Raw genomic sequence first — 19,336 nt, 5'->3', positions numbered from 1 at the left:
TTGTGGCACATGGGCTTAGCTGCTCCATGGCATGTGGAATATTCTGAGACCAGGGATCAAACCCGTGCCCCCGGCATTGGCAGGCAGATTCCCATCCACTGTGCCATGAAGGAAGTCCTAAAGGATTATACATATAATGATTTTATATATAAATGATTGTATATATGTGTCACATATATGTAACAGTTCAGTTCAGTTCAGTTCAGTTGCTAGGTCGTGTCCAACTCTTTGCGACTCCATGGACTGCAGCATGCCAGGCCTCCCTGTCCATCAGCAACTCCCGGAGTTTCCTCAAACTCATGTCTATTGAGTCGGTAATGCCATCCAACCATCACATATATATATGTATGTGTGTGTATATATATATATATATATATATATGCAATTGGGGGCTTCCCAGGTGGCATTAGTGGCAATGAACCCACTTGCCAATGCAGGAGACATAAGAGACATGGGTTTAATCCCAGATCAGGAAGATCCCTTGAAGAAGGGCATGGCAACCCACTCCAGTTTTCTTGCCTGGAGAACCCCGTGGACAGAGGAGCCTGGCAGGCTACAGTCCATGGGGTCGCAGAGTTGGACACATATTGGAGCCATGCTTGTTTGGCACATAATGACCATAGTGTATCAGTTCCTTGTTTTGGTTTTGCCTGTCTTTGCAATGACATCTTTTTTTATCACTCTTCTCTTTAGGGGAAATTTTCTTCCTCACAGACACTTAAAAACAAACCTTCCATGGCATCCACTTCATCTAAAATTTCCTAGGCTTGCAAAATCATCTGAACCCAGGGCACGTGTTTTCCTCATTCTGATGCCCTTTGTCCAGGTTTCTACCTCTCTAAGTCACCAGGAGGCTCAGACCAAAATAGGTCTCCACCCAAGAGTCTGGTCTTTTGGCTAAGGTGAGTCTTCATAGCTGCCTTTGAAACAGAACTCAGCAGTCAGAGAGGGTGAGTAACCACAGGTGCCTCCCAAAGGGTACGTTTAGAGACCTGACTTGACGCTGTAGCCATCAATTTATCTACACAAGATGCCCATAAGCCATGTGAGGGCAGAGACAATATTGTATAGTATCTCTAGTGCCTAGCATTAGTAAGGGCTAAATAGATAAGTGAAAATAAGTGATATTATTTTTGATTTGCCTGCCAACAGCATTATAAATGCCCTGCTTCTGAATTCCGCTGTTGTTCAGTTGCTCAGTCATGTCTGACTTTCTGCGACCTCATGGACTGCAGCATGCCGGGCTTCCCTGTCCTTCACCGTCTCCTGGAGCTTGCTCAAACTCACTTCCATTGAGTCGGTGATGCCATCCAACCATCTCATCCTCTGTCGTCCCCTTCTCCTCTTGCATTCAATCTTTCCCAACATCAGGGTCTTTTCCAATGAGTCGGCTCTTCGCATCAGGTGACCAAAGTATTGGAGCTTTAGTTTCAGCATCAGTCCTTCCAATGAATATTCAGGGTTGATTTCCTTTAGGATTGACTGGTTTGATGGGATTTTGATCATTCATAACTCAAATTTGTCCTGGACCGCCACTCCTTTTTTTCAAGAAGAACTGCAGACTTGTTGGGTTTTTTTTTTCCATTTATTTGTATTAGTTGGAGGCTAATTACTTTACATCATTGCAGTGGTTTTTGTCATACATTGAAATGAATTAGCCATGGATTTACATGTTTTCCCCATCCCGGTCCCCCCTCCCACCTCCCTCTCCACCCGATCCCTCTGGGTCTTCCCAGTGCACCAGGCCCGAGCACTTGTCTCATGCACCCAACCTGGGCTGGTGATCTGTTTCACCCTAGATAATATACATGTTTCGATGCTGTTCTCTTGAAACATCCCACCCTCGCCTTCTCCCAGAGTCCACAAGTCTGTTCTATACATCTGAGTCTCTTTTTCTGTTTTGCATATAGGGTTATCGTTACCATCTTTCTAAATTCCATATATATGTGTTAGTGTGCTATAATGGTCTTTATCTTTCTGGCTTACTTCACTCTCTATAATGGGCTCCAGTTTCATCCATCTCATTAGAACTGATTCGAATGAATTCTTTTTAATGGCTGAGTAATATTCCATGGTGTATATGTACCACAGCTTCCTCATCCATTCGTCTGCTGATGGGCATCTAGGTTGCTTCCATGTCCTGGCTATTGCAAACAGTGCTGCGATGAACATTGGGGTGCACGTGTCTCTTTCAGATCTGGTTTCCTCGGTGTGTATGCCCAGAAGTGGGATTGCTGGGTCATATGGCAGTTCTATTTCCAGCTTTTTAAGAAATTTCCACACTGTTTTCCATAGCGGCTGTACTAATTTGCATTTCCACCAACAGTGTAAGAGGGTTCCCTTTTCTCCACACCCTCTCCAGCATTTATTGCTTGTAGACTTTTGGATAGCAGCCATCCTGACTGGCGTGTAATGGTACCTCATTGTGGTTTTGATTTGCATTTCTCTGATAATGAGTGATGTTGAGCATCTTTTCATGTGTTTGTTAGCCATCTGTATGTCTTCTTTGGAGAAATGTCTGTTTAGTTCTTTGGCCCATTTTTTGATTGGGTCATTTATTTTTCTGGAGTTGAGCTGGAGGAGTTGCTTGTATATTTTTGAGATTAATCCTTTGTCTGTTGCTTCGTTTGCTATTATTTTCTCCCAATCTGAGGGCTGTCTTTTCACCTTGCTTATAGTTTCCTTTGTTGTGCAAAAGCTTTTAAGTTTCATTAGGTCCCATTTGTTTATTTTTGCTTTTGTTTCTGGGATGTGGGTCATAGAGGATCCTGCTGTGATTTATGTCAGAGAGCGTTTTGCCTATGTTTGAAAGCAAACCTGTATTGAGAACATAGATAAAGCCCCGGATCCGTAGTTGGGGAGGTTCAAAATTGACCATGACACCACCTCATCGTCAACGCCTCCAGGAGAGAGAACAGGGCAGGATGTGTGTATAAACATGTACAATCCAAACACATAGGGTGTGCAACATAGAGTGATCCCTAATGTCAACTATGGACTCTGGCTGATGAAGGTCAATGCAGGTTTATCAGTGGTGCCAGATACACCGTTCTGGTGGGATGGAGAGAGCAGGGGAGGCTGGCAGGCCAGGCAGTTATGGGGAAGGGCTGTTGGATTATAGTGATGATAGACTTGCCACAAAACTTCAATTTTTAAAAAATTTGCAGTGTCTGCAAAGCACAATAAGGTGAAGCATAGTGGACGTCCCTGGCGGTCCAGTGGCTAAGACTCCATGCTCCCAATGCAGGGGATCTGGGTTCCATCTCTCGTCAGGGAACTAGATCCCCCGCTCTGCAACTAAGACCTGGGGCAGTCAAATAACTAAATAAATATTAATAAGTGAAGCATAATAAAATGAGGCATGCCTGTATTACTTAGTACTTGTGTGATTAAGAAAAAAGTGAAATAAACCAGTCATGAGGAGACAAATGCTGTATGATTCTGCCTTCAGGAGGTCTCTGTGAAAGTGAAAGTCATTCAGTTGTGTCTAACTCTTTGCAACCCCAAGGACTATACAGTCCATGGAATTCTCCAGGCCAGAATACTGAAGTGGGTAGCCTTTCCCTTCTCCAGAGGATCTTCCCGACCCAGGGGTCAAACCCAGGTCTCCCGCGTTGGAGGCAGACGCTTTAACCTCTGAGTCACCAGAGAAGCCCCAGGAGGTCTCTAGAATGAGTCAAATTTCCATAGAGGAGAAAGTAAGATGGTTTCTAGGGGCTGAAGGAGGAGGACTGGGGAGTTATTTTTTAGTAGGGAGACAATTTAAGTTTGGGAAGATGGAAATATTTTGGAGATGCATGGTGGCACTGGTTGAAAATGTGCATGCATGTGATGCCCCTGAACAGTGCACTTAAAATGATGAAGATGGCAAATTTTATGTTATGTGTCTTTTTTTTAATCTTTTGGCAGCACTGCAGAGCATGTGGAATCTTAATTCCCCAACCACAGATCGAACCCACATTCCCTGAACCCACGTTAACCACTGGATCACCAAGGGAGTTCCTGTTATGTGTCTTTTGCCATGCTTAAACATTTAAAAAGAAAAAAAAGGAAAAAAAAAATAGGAAGAAAGGAAGGAGGGAGGGAAATAAAGGGAGGAAGGGGAAAAAAGAAAAGAAGAAAAGAAATAAAAAAGAGAGATAAAGACAGAAGAAAAGAAAGGGGGGATAGAAGGAAGAGAAAGAAAAAAGAAAGAAAGAGGGAAGAAACTTGCCGAAAGCTGCTGCAAGCCACATGGGTAACCTCGGCTCCCTTAGCCTCTGACGTCAGCCACGGCCTCAGAGTGAATGTCAAGGGCAGCACAGCCTCTCAGATCTTTAGGCCACTCTCTCCCCACTGCCAGGAATCTATGAGAATTCAGGAAGAAAAAACCCATCAGAAATCCCTACAGATGCCTGCTCTTCCAATTCAGCATCTTAGGATGCACAGCCACCCTGCTGCCCTGCCCTGAATCTGGGTTCTGTCCTCCTCAGTTGAATAGATGGCCATTCTTCATCTTGGGTCAGGGGGAGAAGTTACCTGACTACAGCTGCGCTGGCCACAGCGAGCTGCCTACAACTAGAGCACTCTCCTTTTGTGTCTTTCCTTTTTACTTAAAAATTTAATTAATTAATACTTATGCTAAAATGCACATAATATAAAATGTACCATCTTAACCATCTGAAATGTGCAGTTTAGAGATTTCCCTGGAGCTCCAGTGGTTAAGACTGCATTTACACTGCAGGAGATGTGGGTTCAATCCCTGGTTGGAAAAGCAACATTCCACATGTGGGGGGGAAAAAAAAGGAAATGTGCATTTCAGTGACATAAGTACGTTCACATTGTTGTCCAACCATCACCACCATCCATCTCTAGGACCCTTTCATCTTGCAAAACTGAAACTCTGTCCCCGCTAAATACTGACTCCCCACCCTCCCTCCCCCAGCCCCTGGCACCCATCATTCCGTTTCCTGTCTCTATGAAATTGACTTCTTTAGGGACCTAATATGGACTTTACAGATGGCTCAGCGGTAAAGAATGCAGCTGCCAGTGCAAGAGACGCAGGTTTGATCCTTGGGAAGATCCCCTGGAGAGGGAAATGGCAACCCACTCCAGTATTCTTGCCTGGGAAATTTCAAGGACAGAGGAGCCTGGCAGCTTTTACAGTCCATGGGGTTGCAAAGAGTCGACGCGACTGAGTGCACACACACACACACACACACACACACATACACATACAGGAACCTAATATAAGTGGAGGCATCCAGTATTTGTCTTTTTGTGACTAGTTTATTGCAGTGAGCATGGTAACCTCAGGGTTACCTCATCCATACTGTAGCATGTGTCTGAATTGCCTTCCTTTTCAGGCTGAATGATATTGCTTGGTGTACCTACACCACATTTTGTTCATTCATCCACTGATGGACACTTGGGTTGCCTTTTATGGTTGTAGTGAATCATGTGACTATGAACATGGGTGTGCAAGTCTCTTTTGACTCCCTACTTTCAATTCTTTTGGGTGTATATATACATACAAGTCAGTTGCTGGATCACATAATGATTCTATTTTTAATTGCTTGAGGAACCTCCATGCTATTTTCCACAGCAGCTGCACCGTTTTACATTTCTTTTCTTATTTATAGAATCTCAATCCTGTTTCAGGCTATAATGTGCCCAGTTAAAATTATTTCCCAGAATCCCTTGCTGCTAGTGGTAGTCCCAAGACCAGTGAAGCAGGTGGAAATTTCTGCTCTGGTGAAAATACAATTCTATTTTATGTTATCTTATTTTGATCATATTTTAATTCAATTTTTTATTTTTAAATTTTATTTGGAAACTTTAGTTGTTTTGGCTGTGGGGCATGTGGAATCTTAATTCCCCGACCAAGGATGAACCCACGCTCCTTGCTTTGGAAACACATAGTCTCAAAGCCTGGACCACCAGGGAAGTCCTAAGATCCAATACTTTTTTTTTAATGTTTATTTATTTTTTGACTGAGCTTGGACTTCGTTGCTGCTCAGGCATTCGAGCTCTCATTGTGGCAAGCGGAATCTTTTAGTTTTGGTGTACTGGAACTAGTTCCCTGACCAGGGATCGAACTCCTGCCCTCTGCATTGGGAGCATGGCATCTTAGCCACAGCACCACCAGAGAAATATGTAAATTAGTTGTTCTTTTACAGTATGCAGCTGAAGTTGATGCTAACTGATATAAACAGATCCAGGTAAAAATACCTCCTGCCCTCCAGGGACCTTTTTTTTTTTTTTTTTTTTTTAAGATTTATTTATTTGTTCATTCAGTTCAGTTCAGTTCAGTCTCTCAGTCGTGTCCAACTCTTTGTGACCCCATGAACCGCAGCATGCCAGGCCTCCCTGTCCATCACCAACTCCCGGAGTCTACCCAAACTCATGTCCATTGAGTTGGTGATGCCATCCAGCCATCTCATCCTCTGTCGTCCCCTTCTCCTTCTGCCCCCAATCCCTCCCAGCACCAGGGTCTTTTCAAATGAGTCAGCATCAGGTGCCCAGAGTGTTGTTTGAGTTTCAGGTTCAGCATCAGTCCTTCCAGTGAACACTCAGGACAGATCTCCTTTAGGATGGACTGGTTGGATCTCCTTGCAGTCCAAGGGACTCTCAAGAGTCTTCTCCAACACCACAGTTCAAAAGCATCAATTCTTCGGTGCTCAGCTTTCTTTACAGTCCAACTCTCACATCCATACATGAATGCTGGAAAAACCATAGCCTTGACTAGACGGACCTTTATTGGCAAAGTAATGTCTCTGCGTTTTAATATGCTGTCTAGGTTGGTCATAACTTTCCTTCCAAGGAGTAAGCGTCTTTTAATTTCATGGCTGCAATCACCATCTGCAGTGATTTTGGGGCCCCCAAAAATAAAGTCAGCCACTGTTTCCACTGTTTCCCCATCTATTTGCCATGAAATGATGGGACCAGATGCCATGATCTTAGTTTTCTGAATGTTGAGCTTTAAGCCAACTTTTTCACTCTCCTCTTTCACTATCAAGAGGCTCTTTAGTTCTTCTTCACTTTCTGCCATAAGGGTGGTGTCATCTGCATATCTGAGGTTATTGAGTGATTGTTCATTCGTTATTTATTTATTTTATTTTTGGTTGCGCTGGGTCTTCATTGCTGTGCACGAGCTCTGTCTAGGCTGGGTAAGCAGGCTACTCTTCATTGCGGTGCTCGGGCTTCTCACTGCCTCGGTTTCTCTTATTGTGGCTCTGAGGCTCTCTAGTGATGCAGTAGTTGTGGCGCATGGAATTAGTTATCCCAGGGCATGTGGGATCTTTCTCGACCAGGGATTTAACCCATGTCCCCTTCTTAGCAGGTGGATTCTTTACCACTGAGACACCAGGGAAGCCCAGGGACCTTCTGACCGAGTGTTTTACCCTTGCCTTGATTTTGTGGGTTGTGGGTGGAGAACCACCCATTCTGAGCACAAACCTCAGTTCCGCCACTTCCTGGATGACTTTGGGCAAGTTACTTTGCCCCTGTGTGCATTGCTCTCCTCAGGCATCAAATGGATGTGAGGATGATTCTTGCTTATTGAGATTAGTACCTGCATCACAGCAGGAAATGGCATTAGCTGCTATTGTTCCTGACCAAGGTTCTTCACCATCTCCAGTGAGTAGAAATTGGAAGTGTTAGTCGTGGGTTGTCATCTCTTTTCCAGGGGATCTTTCCGACTCAGGAATTGAACCCAGGTTTCCTGCATTGCAGGCAGATTCTTTGCCATCTGAGCCATCAGGGAAGCCCAGAAATTGACTAGAGGCCAGAAAAGAAACTCAGACAAGGCTTCACTGGGGCCCCTGCTGCAGCTGGGGGGAGTAGGAACAAGCAACAGGTTCCCTTGCTTGTTCTTAATATGGGGTGAGGCTAGAGGTGTGTCCAGGGGTTGGGTCAGAAGGGTGGCTTAGGTGTTTTGCCCACCCCTCCGGTGGTTTTGAGTACAGAGGGCATTTGCAGTACCCTGCGTTTGATCTCAACAGCCTGTTTTTTTAAGGAGTGTTTTATTTATTTTTGGCAGTGCTGGGTCTTTTTTGTTGCTTCCTGCAGGCTTTCTCTAGTTGCAGTGAGCTGGGGGGGGCTACTATCTAGTCGAGATGTGCAGAATTCTGCACAGTTATTTTTAGTCCCATATAGTTTCTTTGTATTTTGTTGCTGGAGGAGAGGTGTGTCTAGGTGCAAGCCTTGCAGAACTGCAGCAGTGTCCCAAGTGCCAGCCTGTTTCACTATTATTGTTACTATTGTTATCACTGTTGTTGTGGCAACACCAGCTCATTCCCTGGGTGACCAGGTGTCCCCTCTTGGCATTCAAGTCCTCTCAGTCCCATCTTGTGTGTGTGTGTGTGCGTGCTAAGTCACTTCAGTCGTGTCTGACTCTTTGTGACCCCGTGGACTGTAACCCACCAGGCTCCTGTGTCCATGGGATTTTCTAGGTCAGAATACTGGACTGGGCTGCTGTGCCCTCCTCAGGGATCTTGCTGACTCAGGGATTGAACCTGTGTCTCTTATGTCTCCTGCATTGGCAGGTAGGTTCTTTACCACTAGTGCCAAGTGGGATGCCTATCTCTAAGTGAGTGTCACGGGCTCTGCCTTTGCTTATTCTGTTCCCTCTGCCAGAAATGCCTTTCCTTCTACTCTCCTCATCCAAACTTTTTGGGCATTTGGGGGATCTTGTCTGCCCATCAGCCATTCCCCCTACTTCTGGTAACAGGAGGGAGGGACCACCCTCCGCTAATTCTCAGTCCATGTGTTTTGGGGCAAGGAATAGCCTGGCAAAAGCAAGGGATTGGCCACGTGACCTGGGCCTGACCAATTAGAATAATAAATCACCCCCAACTTCAGAGATTGACTCAAGAATGGACCTGTGACTCAAACCAGGGTAAAAGGAACTTGCTTCCTGTTGGGGTAGCTGAGTTGGGGAGGATGGAGCAATGGGGAAGTCATCTTGGTTGCCACCATTAGGGGAGGGTTTGCTGAGGGGAAGGCCCCAGAGAGGCAAGAACAAGCAAGGCATGGAGACTTGGCTGTATAGCTAGAGCTAAGCACCTAGATACAGCCATGCCTGAAGGCACCCTCTGGGATTTTCAGCTATAGGAACCAATGTATCCCGTCCTTTTTAAGTCTAAGTATAGTTGATTTACAATGTTGTGTTAATCTCTGCTTTACAGTAAAGTTATTTGATATATTGTTGCTATTCAGTCACTCAGTCATGTCAGACTCTTTGTGATCCCATGGACAGCAGCTCACCAGACTTCCCTGTGCTTCACCATCTCCCAGAGTTTGCTCAAACTCATGTCCATTGACTCACTGATGCCGTCCAACCATCTCATCCTCTATCATCCCCTTCTTCTCCTGCCTTCAGTCTTTTCTAGCATCAGAGTCTTCTAATGAATAGGCTCTTCTCATCAAGTGGTCAAAGTATTGGAGCTGCAGCTTCAGCATGGTCCTTCCAAAGAGTATTCAAGGTTGATTTCCTTTAAATTGACTGGTTTGGATCTCCTTGCTGTCCAAAGGTCTCTAGAGTCTTCTCCAATACTACAATTTGAAAGCATCAATTCCTCAGCACTCAGCCTTGTTTATGGTCCAACTCACATATCTGTACATGATTACTGGAAAAACCTTAGCTTTGATTATAAGAACATTTGTTGGCAAAGTGATGTCTCTGCTTTTTAATACACTGTCTAGTCTTGTCATAGCTTTCCTCCCAAGGAGCAAGTGTCTTATAATTTCATGGCTGCAGTCGCCATCTGGTACCCTCCCTTCCTTTTGTCTGTTCAACGTCTGAACTCCTTTCCTGCATTTGGAGATCTACCTTCCACCTCCAACTTTAGAAATTCCAAAGGTCAGATACTTACTTTCCCAGTATCCTTTGAACAACAATGTGAGTATATGACCTGGACTCAGCCACTCATAGCCTCACACCCAGGAATTTGACTCCAGAGCAGGACTGTAGCTCCACTACCCATTGTCTTTGATTCTGAAACAACCCAAGCTGGTTTGAGGCATTTGCAAGCAGGAACTCTGCTTGATAAAACAGCTTTTAGACTAACAGTGAAAGAAATAACACGTATCTGGGGCTAGAAAAAACACTGATGTCACCTCTGCAAATTCTCAACCTCAGGATCTCCAACTTAGACCATTCCTCTGGGGTTGGTCTAAATTCCATCTGTTTTCATCACTTAGATGATGGGTTTTTTTTTTGTTATAGCAACATATAACCAGCCTGTCATGACTGATAGAATTATTCCCCCTCTTAGTTTGAAATAATTATAGATTTAAAATAAGTCACAAAAATAGTACAGAGGTGTCCCTTGGATATTCTCCCCAACCTTCCTCAGTAATGGGTAACATCTACATCACTACTTTATTAAACCAGGAAATTGATCTTAGGACAGTGCAATTATACATAGATTTAACTCTGATTTTATTAACCCATAAAAATGAGCAGCCCGTGTCCTCTCTTTTTTTCATATATAAGCCCTTTTTCATGTCCCTGTTATGATGTTTAATGACTTTTAAGTATCTTCCAGATGAACCTTAGCAGGTGTCAACAATGCCTCACTGTTGTGCCCTTTCATTTCCACCAAAACCACGGAAATGATACCTGTACATGTCTTAATACCTTTGTATCCCTAATGATTTCCTTAAGAGAAATTCCTGAGGAAAGGGTCTAAACATATTTATGTCATTTTGTCAAATTGTTTTTAATTTTTTTTTTTTTGCCACACTGTGTGATGTGTGGGATCTTAGTTCCCTGACCAGGGATTGAACCCATGCCCCTGCTGTGGAAGTGTGGAGTCTTAACAAGTGGACTGCCAGGGAAGCTCCTCAAATTGTTTTTAGAAAGCCACATCCAGGCACTTGTCATAGTCTGAGCACAGGTTGGAAAAGAATTTCCAGACACAGAGTGCTTCAGAAAAGAGTGAGTTTATGAAAAACAAAGAGCAGAGATAAGGGAGCAATGCTTATCTTTCAGGGCAACCTCCTGAAAGACCAGGAAGAGGTGATACTTTTCATGGGTTGGGAGCCAATTTTGATAGCCTCAAGACAAAGAAAATTCCTGCTGGAGGAGTGGCATTAGGTGATTGGTTAGGGTGGGTACCTTTACCTCATATGGGGTCAGCAAGCTCTCTGGGATCAGGGGGGCTCTTGGCAGTGGTCACAATGGGGCTCAGTCGGTTCCAGAGATGACCTTGGTTCTGGCTCCACATCAGTGGCCTTGGTTCAAGGTCTCACACCTGTGACCTTGGTATGAACTCCACAGCCCAGACAGGGATATGAGGGCCCACCTTTTTACCATCTTGCCAACACTGTGTTATCACTTAACAAATCTTCAATAATTTGCAAAGACCCTGATGCTGGGAAAGATGGAGAGCAGGAGGAGAAAGGGACGACAGAGGATGAGATGGTTGGATGGCATCATCGACTCAATGGACATAGATTTGGGTAGACTCCTGCAGTTGGTGATGGACAGGGAGGCCTGGCATGCTGCAGTTCATGGGGTCGCAAAGATCGGACACAACTGAGTGACTGAACTGAACTGAAGCCAAACAAAAATGAAGATTTTATCATTGTTTAAATTTGCCTTTAAAGTGAAAGTGAAGTCACCCAGTTGTGTCCGACTCTTTGCGACCCCATGGACTGCAGCCTCCCAGGCTCCCCCGTCCATGGGATTTTCCAGGCAAGAGTACTGGAGTGGGTTGCCATTTCCTTCTCCAGGGGACCTTCCCGACTCAGGGATTGAACCTGGGTCTCCCGCATTGCAGGCAGACGCTTTTTGGTTTTAATTTGCCTTTACTTGGTGGTTGAAAGAGTTACATTCTTTTTTCATGTATGTGCATGCACGCTCAGTTGCTTGGTCATGTCCAACTCTTTGAGACTCCAAGGACTGTAGCCCACTGTAGCCCAGGCACCGCTGTTTATGGGATTTCCCAGGCAAGAATAATGGGTTGCCATTTCCTTCTCCAGGGGATCTTCCCAACCCAGGGATCGATCCCGTGTCTCCTGCATCTCCTGCATTGCAGGTGAATTCTTTTACTGCTGAGCCACCAGGGAAGCCCTTTCTTCCCCCACATACACACACTCATATATCTTTTTTGTCGTTCTTCTGGGAGCCTTTTGAAGAAAAACAGCAAACAGAAAGCAAACAAGCTAGCATTTCTTCCTCATCCCCCTCCTGTTAGTTACTTATCAACAAGCTTTCATGGGTGTCTTGAGAGTATGTTGTGGAAACAGACATTCCGAGGATTCTTGCAGGGAGGGCCTACATACTTCCTCCCCCAGATTGCCAACAAAAGGGCAGGAAAGTGACATTTGAGATGAGGCTCAGGGGAAGGAGACTCACCAGGTGAGACGTGACGGGAAGAGGGACACACGTGCAAACACCTGTAAGTGTGCAGTGTGAAATTTCAGTGTGGCTGAGGTTTAGGAAGATTTGCCAGGCTCAGATGATAAGGGTCCTATGTGCCCTCAGGAGTTGGAGTTTAGAAGTCTCTGGCCATGTGGGAAAAAATCCTGGTGGGAAGTGAGGGTGGGGAAGCAGGGAGGAGAGGACTACCACACTGGTACAGACCAGAGATGGCAGTGGTGGTGGACCAGGTAGAGGCCAAGGATGGAGAAGAGGTGGGTGGATTGAATATACTTTGAAAGGAAAATGGGCTGACCTGGGGACGGGCAGGATGGAGGAGGCTGAGGGAAAGGGATGAGAGGGACTTAGATTTCCTGGTGCCATTGGAGCCACCTAAGAGATGGGGACACAGCAGCAGAATCAGGTGGGAATGTAATGAGCTGGGCTTTGGGCACCTTGTCAGTATTAATGTTCCAGAAGATACAAATGGCCTCATTGAAGCAGAAATCTTTGTAACCATGACATAAACTAGAAACCAACTAGTCTAGTGAATTAAGCATTGGTGAGGAATCAAGAAATGGTGCTTAAAAGGGACACGTGGGGGACTTCCTTTGGCAGTCCAGTAGCTTAGACTCCACGCTTCCAATGCAGGGAGCGAAGGTTTGTTCCTTGGTCAGGGAACTAAGATCCTGCATGCTGCATCCTGTGACAAAAAAAAAAAAAACAAACAAAACAAACACTTAAAATCTAAAAAAAAAACACTAAAAACCTAAAAAAAAAATAAAAATAAATAAACAGCCATAAAAGGACATGTGTCTAGAACCTCATGAGCTTGGAGAAGCCCCCAACTCCATCTTCTTGTCCCCTGCCTCCAGCTGTTCAGGATATAGTGTGTTTGGGGGTATATCCTGACAAAGATTTCTCTAAACGTCTATGTGGCAGTGACATGGTCCAGAACAAATATATGCGATCCTGTGTACGTGCCCAGAAAAGGCATCTTGCTGGACATTTCATTGTGCAGCTTGCTTTTCTAGCCTTAGCATTGTTCTAAAGATCTTTCCGTGTTAGCTTTCTGTTTTATTTTTGGCTGTGCCGGGTTGGTTCTTGTGCAAAGGCTTCTCGAGTTGAAGGGAGTGGGGGCTGCTCTTTAGTTGCGATGCGGTGGCTTCTCACTGCAGCGGCTTCTCATTGCTGTGGCTTCTCTTGCTGCAGAGCATGGGGCTCTAGAATTCGGGCTCAGTGGTTGTACGCGGGCTTAGTGGCCCCACAGCATGTGGAATCTTCCTGGACCAGGGATCAAACCTGTGTCCCTGCATTGGCAGGCAGATTCTTAACCACTTGACCCCTAGGGAAGTCCTTTCCATGTTAGCTTAATGAGACCCATGTCATGTGAAAAATTGTTTTAGGATGTTCCAGTTGCTATCACTGTGTAGAAAAACCATCATTCCACAGCTGAGTGGCTTAAAACAACATTCAGTTTATTCTCTCTCATGGTTTCTTTGTGTCAGGAAAATGGGGAGGGCTCACCCGGGCGGGTGCCCACAGCTGGGGGTTTGCCCAATGGTCTCTTGCCCCTCATGTGGGCCTGGTGGTCTCTTGGCATGGGCTTATTTATGCTTTCTCACAACATGGTGGCTTCTAGGCATTTGGGCTGTTCCATGACAGATGATGGCTTCAAAAAGGAGTATCCCAACAAGCTGCAGAGCTTTGTATGACCACTTCTTAGCAGACACAGTGTCACTTCTACTGCACTCCACTGCTTATCAGAGTCCCAAGTCAGAGTCAGGGGAAGAAGAATTAGATTCCATGTCCTTTTTTTTTTTTCAATACCCTGTCTTTTCTAGTTCTCTTTAATTAATTTCTAGATCCAGTCACTCTCCTGCACCAGTTTTTTAAATTTAAGTATGCAGATAATACCACTTTATTGGCAGAAAGCAAAGAGGAACTAAAGAGCCTCTTCATGAAGGTGAGAGAGGAGAGTGAAAAATCTGGCTTAAAACTCACTATTCAAAAAATGAAGATCATGGCATCCAGTCACGTCACTTCACGGCAAATAGATGGGGAAACAGTGGAAACAGAGTCAAACTTTATTTTTTTGGGCTCCAAAATCACTGCAGATGGTGACTGCAGCCATGAAATTAAAAGACTCTTGCTCCTTGGAAGAAAATCTATGACAGATCTAAGACAGTGTATTAAAAAGCAGAGACAGCACTTTGCCAACAAAGGATCATAAAGTCAAAGCTATGGTTTTTCCAGTAGTCACGTATGGATGTGAGAGTTGGATCATAAAGAAGGCTGAGCACTTAAGAATTGATGCTCTCAAACTGTGGTGCTAGAGGACTCTTGAAAATCACTTGGACTGCAAGGAGATCAAACAGTCATTTCTAAAGGAAATCAACCTTGAATATTCATTGGAAGATTGATGCTGAACGTAAAGCTCCAATACTTCGGCTATCTGTTGCAAAGAGTCGACTCTTTGGAAAAGACCCTGATGCTGGGAAAGATTGAGGGCAAGAGGAGAAGGGGGCAACAGAGGATGAGGCAGTTGGATGGATGGCATCACTGACTCAATGGACATGAGTTCGAGCAAACTCGGGGAGATACTGAAGGACAGGGAAGCCTGGCGTGCTGCAGTCCATGGGGTCGCAAAGAGTCAGACATGACTTGGCAACTGAACAACAACAACGGTAGTTGATTTACAATGTTGCTTCAGTGTACAGTGAAGTGATTCAGTTATACATATATGTTTATTATTTTCAGATTCTTTAAAAAATGATTTGTGGTTGTGCTTAGTCTTCTTGGCTGCTCACAGTCTTTTTCTGGTTTCAGCGAGCAGTGGGTGGGCTTCACATTGTGGTGGCTTCTCTTGTTGTGGAGCTCAGGCTCTAGGCACACAGGCTTCAGTAACTGTGGCTCACAGGCGTAGCTGCCTTGCAGTATGCGGAATCCTCCCAGACCAGGGATCAAACCTGTGTCCACTGCATTGGCAGGTGGATTCTAATCCACTGTGCCACCAGGGAAGCCCCTAGATTCCATGCCTTGAAGAGGTAGTTACCAGGTTCCAGAAGTGCATGCGGGGAGGGAGATAATGTGACCATCTGTCACATGTGATGCTCCATATTTTTCCTGACTGCCTTTCCCCCAGTCCTGGCTGTGCCAGGGCACCCCAGGGACTCCCATCATGCCCTATCTGGCATTCCAGTCGAAAGAATTTGCTTGCCCAATTCTTGCTGGGGCCTGCCTGCCTGCTCCACTGAGGACACACAGACCTGTGTTCCATTACTCAATTCACCCTTTCCAGGGGCTGTTTCACGCTGCCAGACCCAGGGCCTTTCCTCCAGGTTCGGAGGTCCCAGTTTCCAAGGGTTCATGCCCGGGTCCCACAGACCTGGGCCCAAATCTGTGTGGCCTTAGGCAAGTGCCTCAACCTCTCTGAGCTTCACTTGTGTCCTCCGTGAAATGGGAAGGAAGGCCCCCACCCCTCAGGACTGTTGGGGTAAGTGGGGGAGGAAGGCACTGGCCAGCAGGACTGAGATAGAGGGGAAAGGACTGTCCGGATAGACAGTCCTTTTCAGACACTGAAAGCACAGGCCAGTGGGGGTTGGGGGAGGGCAGTTAGCAGCTGTCACCAGGAGCGACAAGAGTTCAGGTTGGTGGAGGTCCCTGGTTCATGGCCAGTGTCCACACGAGGGCCAGCCAAGCTGGTTGCAGGACCTCAGGTCAAGGTCAGTGTGGGAAAGCCAGGCCAGGGGGCTGACCTCTCACCCTCACCACAGCCCACTTGTCCCTGGGTCAGCATCACCCTTGGCTTTGCATGTGAGGACGTCAGCTCAACTAGTTCCTCTTGATTCCCTTCATTTTTCTCTCTGAAAAATTATTTCTCTTTTCATTGTCACCCAAAAAAGTACAAAAATGCCCAAAGAAAAACAGAATCCTCCATGAAGTTTCTGGGTTATCTCTTAGTGGGCTCAGAGGTGCAGAGAGCTGCCCAAAGTCACACAGCTTGGACATAGCAGGGCCAGAATTCAAAGCCATGACTACCCACCGTGGGAGGAAGGTGAACAGGGCTTGACAACCACCGGGTCTAGGACTGGCCGTGCAGCCTCGGGCAAGGCCTTCTCTTCTCTGTGCCTGTTCACTCATCTGAAGACTGGGGCTAACCAGTGCAAAGTAGGCAGTGAGCAAGTAAGTGGTGTGCCCACAGCTTTAGCAGGGCACATAGGCACCAGACAGGCTGCATTTCTTAGCTTCCTGTGCAGCTAGTGGTGTGGCCATTAGACTACATTGCAGCACATAAGTGTTGGTTTCCAGAGAGGATCTCTAAAGGATGGGTGGGCCTTTCTCCTTCCCCTTCTCTCCTCATTGATGGCTGGGATGTGAAGGATAGATGGAGCATCAGCAGCCCTCTTGTGTCATGAGGTGATGCTGAAAGCAACAAGATAGAAGCTGTTCTCCAACACTGAGACACCAACTCCAGACTTTGACATGAGAGAGGCATGACATGAATTCATGGCCAAAAACTCAACATTATTCGGAATTTTTCTGCCATCTATTCTGCAACAAACTGTAATTAGACACACTGATGTTGTTGTTTAGTCACTAAGTCATGCCTGACTCTTTTGCAACCCCACGGACTGTAGCTCGCCAGGTTCCTCTGTCCCTGGGATTTCCCAGGCAAGAATACTGGAGTGGGTTGCCATTTCCTTCTCCAGGGGAACTTCCTGACCCAGGGATCGAACCCAAGTCTCCTGCATTGGTAGGTGGATTCTCAACCAGTGGGCCACCAAGGAAGCCATCAGACACATATTTTCTCCTGTTCAAATTCCACATATACTTCTCCCATCCTCCCCCGTCCCCCACAAAGGGACTCTTTTTTACACTGGCCTCAGTCTGAATACTATGAAATCAAGTGTTTGTGAACTGATTTTCTGTAAACATTAAAATAAATCTAAATCTATTAAATGAAGTCAAAATCATTCACACACAAAAATGTATATATATATTTTCTTTTTTTGGCTGTACCATATGGCATGTGGCTTCCCAGATAAAGATGCAGGTTCTATCTCTGTGTTGGGAAGATCCCCTGGAGGAAGAAATAGCAACCCACTCCAGTATTCTTGCCTGGAAACTTTCATGGACGGGGAAGCCTCAGTCCACAGGGTTGCAAAAAGTTGGACATAACTGAGTGACTTAGCACGCACACACATGTGGCATGTGGGATCTTCGTTCCCTTACCAGGAATCGAACCCATGCCCCCTGCATTGAAAGCTCTGAGTCTTTTTTGTTTTGTTTTCATTTATTTTTATTAGTTGGAGGCTAATTACTTTACAATATTGTAGTGGGTTTTGTCATACATTGACATGAATCAGCCATGGTTTTACATGTATTCCCCATCCCGATCCCGCCTCCCACCTCCCTCTCTACCCGTTCCCTCTGGGTCTTCCCAGTGCACCAGGCCCGAGGACTTGTCTCATGCATCCTACCTAGGCTGGTGATCTGTTTCACTATAGATAATATACATGTTTTGATGCTGTTCTCTCGAAACATCCCACCCTCGCCTTCTCCCACAGAGTCCAGAAGTCTGTTCTGCACATCTGAGTCTCTTTTTCTGTTTTGCATATAGGGTTATCGTTACCATCTTTCTAAATTCCATATATATGTGTTAGTGTGCTGTAATGGTCTTTATCTTTCTGGCTTACTTCACTCTCTATAATGGGCTCCAGTTTCATCCATCTCATTAGAACTGATTCAAATGAATTCTTTTTAATGGCTGAGTAATATTCCATGGTGTATATGTACTACAGCTTCCTCATCCATTCGGCTGCTGATGGGCATCTAGGTTGCATCCATGTCCTGGCTATTGCAAACAGTGCTGCGATGAACATTGGGGTGCACGTGTCTCTTTCAGATCTGGTTTCCTCGGTGTGTATGCCCAGAAGTGGGATTGCTGGGTCATATGGCAGTTCTATTTCCAGTTTTTTAAGAAATCTCCACACTGTTCTCCATAGCGGCTGTACTAGTTTGCATTCCCACCAACAGTGTAAGAGGGTTCCCTTTTTCTCCACACCCTCTCCAGCATTTATTGCTTGTAGACTTTTGGATAGCAGCCATCCTGACTGGTGTGTAATGGTACCTCATTGTGGTTTTGATTTGCATTTCTCTGATAATGAGTGATGTTGAGCATCTTTTCATGTGTTTTTTAGCCATCTGTATGTCTTCTTTGGAGAAATGTCTGTTTAGTTCTTTGGCCCATTTTTTGATTGGGTCATTTATTTTTCTGGAGTCGAGCTGGAGGAGTTGCTTGTATATTTTTGAGATTAATCCTTTGTCTGTTGCTTCGTTTGCTATTATTTTCTCCCAATCTGAGGGCTGTCTTTTCACCTTGCTTATAGTTTCCTTTGTTGTGCAAAAGCTTTTAAGTTTCATTAGGTCCCATTTGTTTATTTTTGCTTTTATTTCCAATATTCTGGGAGGTGGGTCATAGAGGATCCTGCTGTGATTTATGTCGGAGAGTGTTTTGCCTATGTTCTCCTCTAGGAGTTTTATAGTTTCTGGTCTTACGTTTAGATCTTTAATCAATTTTGAGTTTATTTTTGTGTATGGTGTTAGAAAGTGTTCTAGTTTCATTCTTTTACAGGTGGTTGACCAGTTTTCCCAGCACCACTTGTTAAAAAGGTGGTCTTTTTTCCATTGTATATCCTTGCCTCCTTTGTCGAAGCTAAGGTGTCCATAGGTTCGTGGATTTATCTCTGGGCTTTCTATTCTGTTCCATTGATCTATATTTCTGTCTTTGTGCCAGTACCATACTGTCTTGATGACTGTGGCTTTGTAGTATAGTCTGAAGTCAGGCAGGTTGATTCCTCCAGTTCCATTCTTCTTTCTCAAGATTACTTTGGCTATTCAAGGTTTTTTGTATTTCCATCCAAATTGTGAAATTATTTGCTCTAGTTCTGTGAAAAATACTGTTGGTAGCTTGAGAGGGATTGCATT

This window comes from Odocoileus virginianus, chromosome 3 (genome assembly GCF_023699985.2).
Source record: "Odocoileus virginianus isolate 20LAN1187 ecotype Illinois chromosome 3, Ovbor_1.2, whole genome shotgun sequence".
Lineage (NCBI taxonomy): Eukaryota > Metazoa > Chordata > Mammalia > Artiodactyla > Cervidae > Odocoileus > Odocoileus virginianus.
This window is presented reverse-complemented; position numbering follows the sequence as displayed.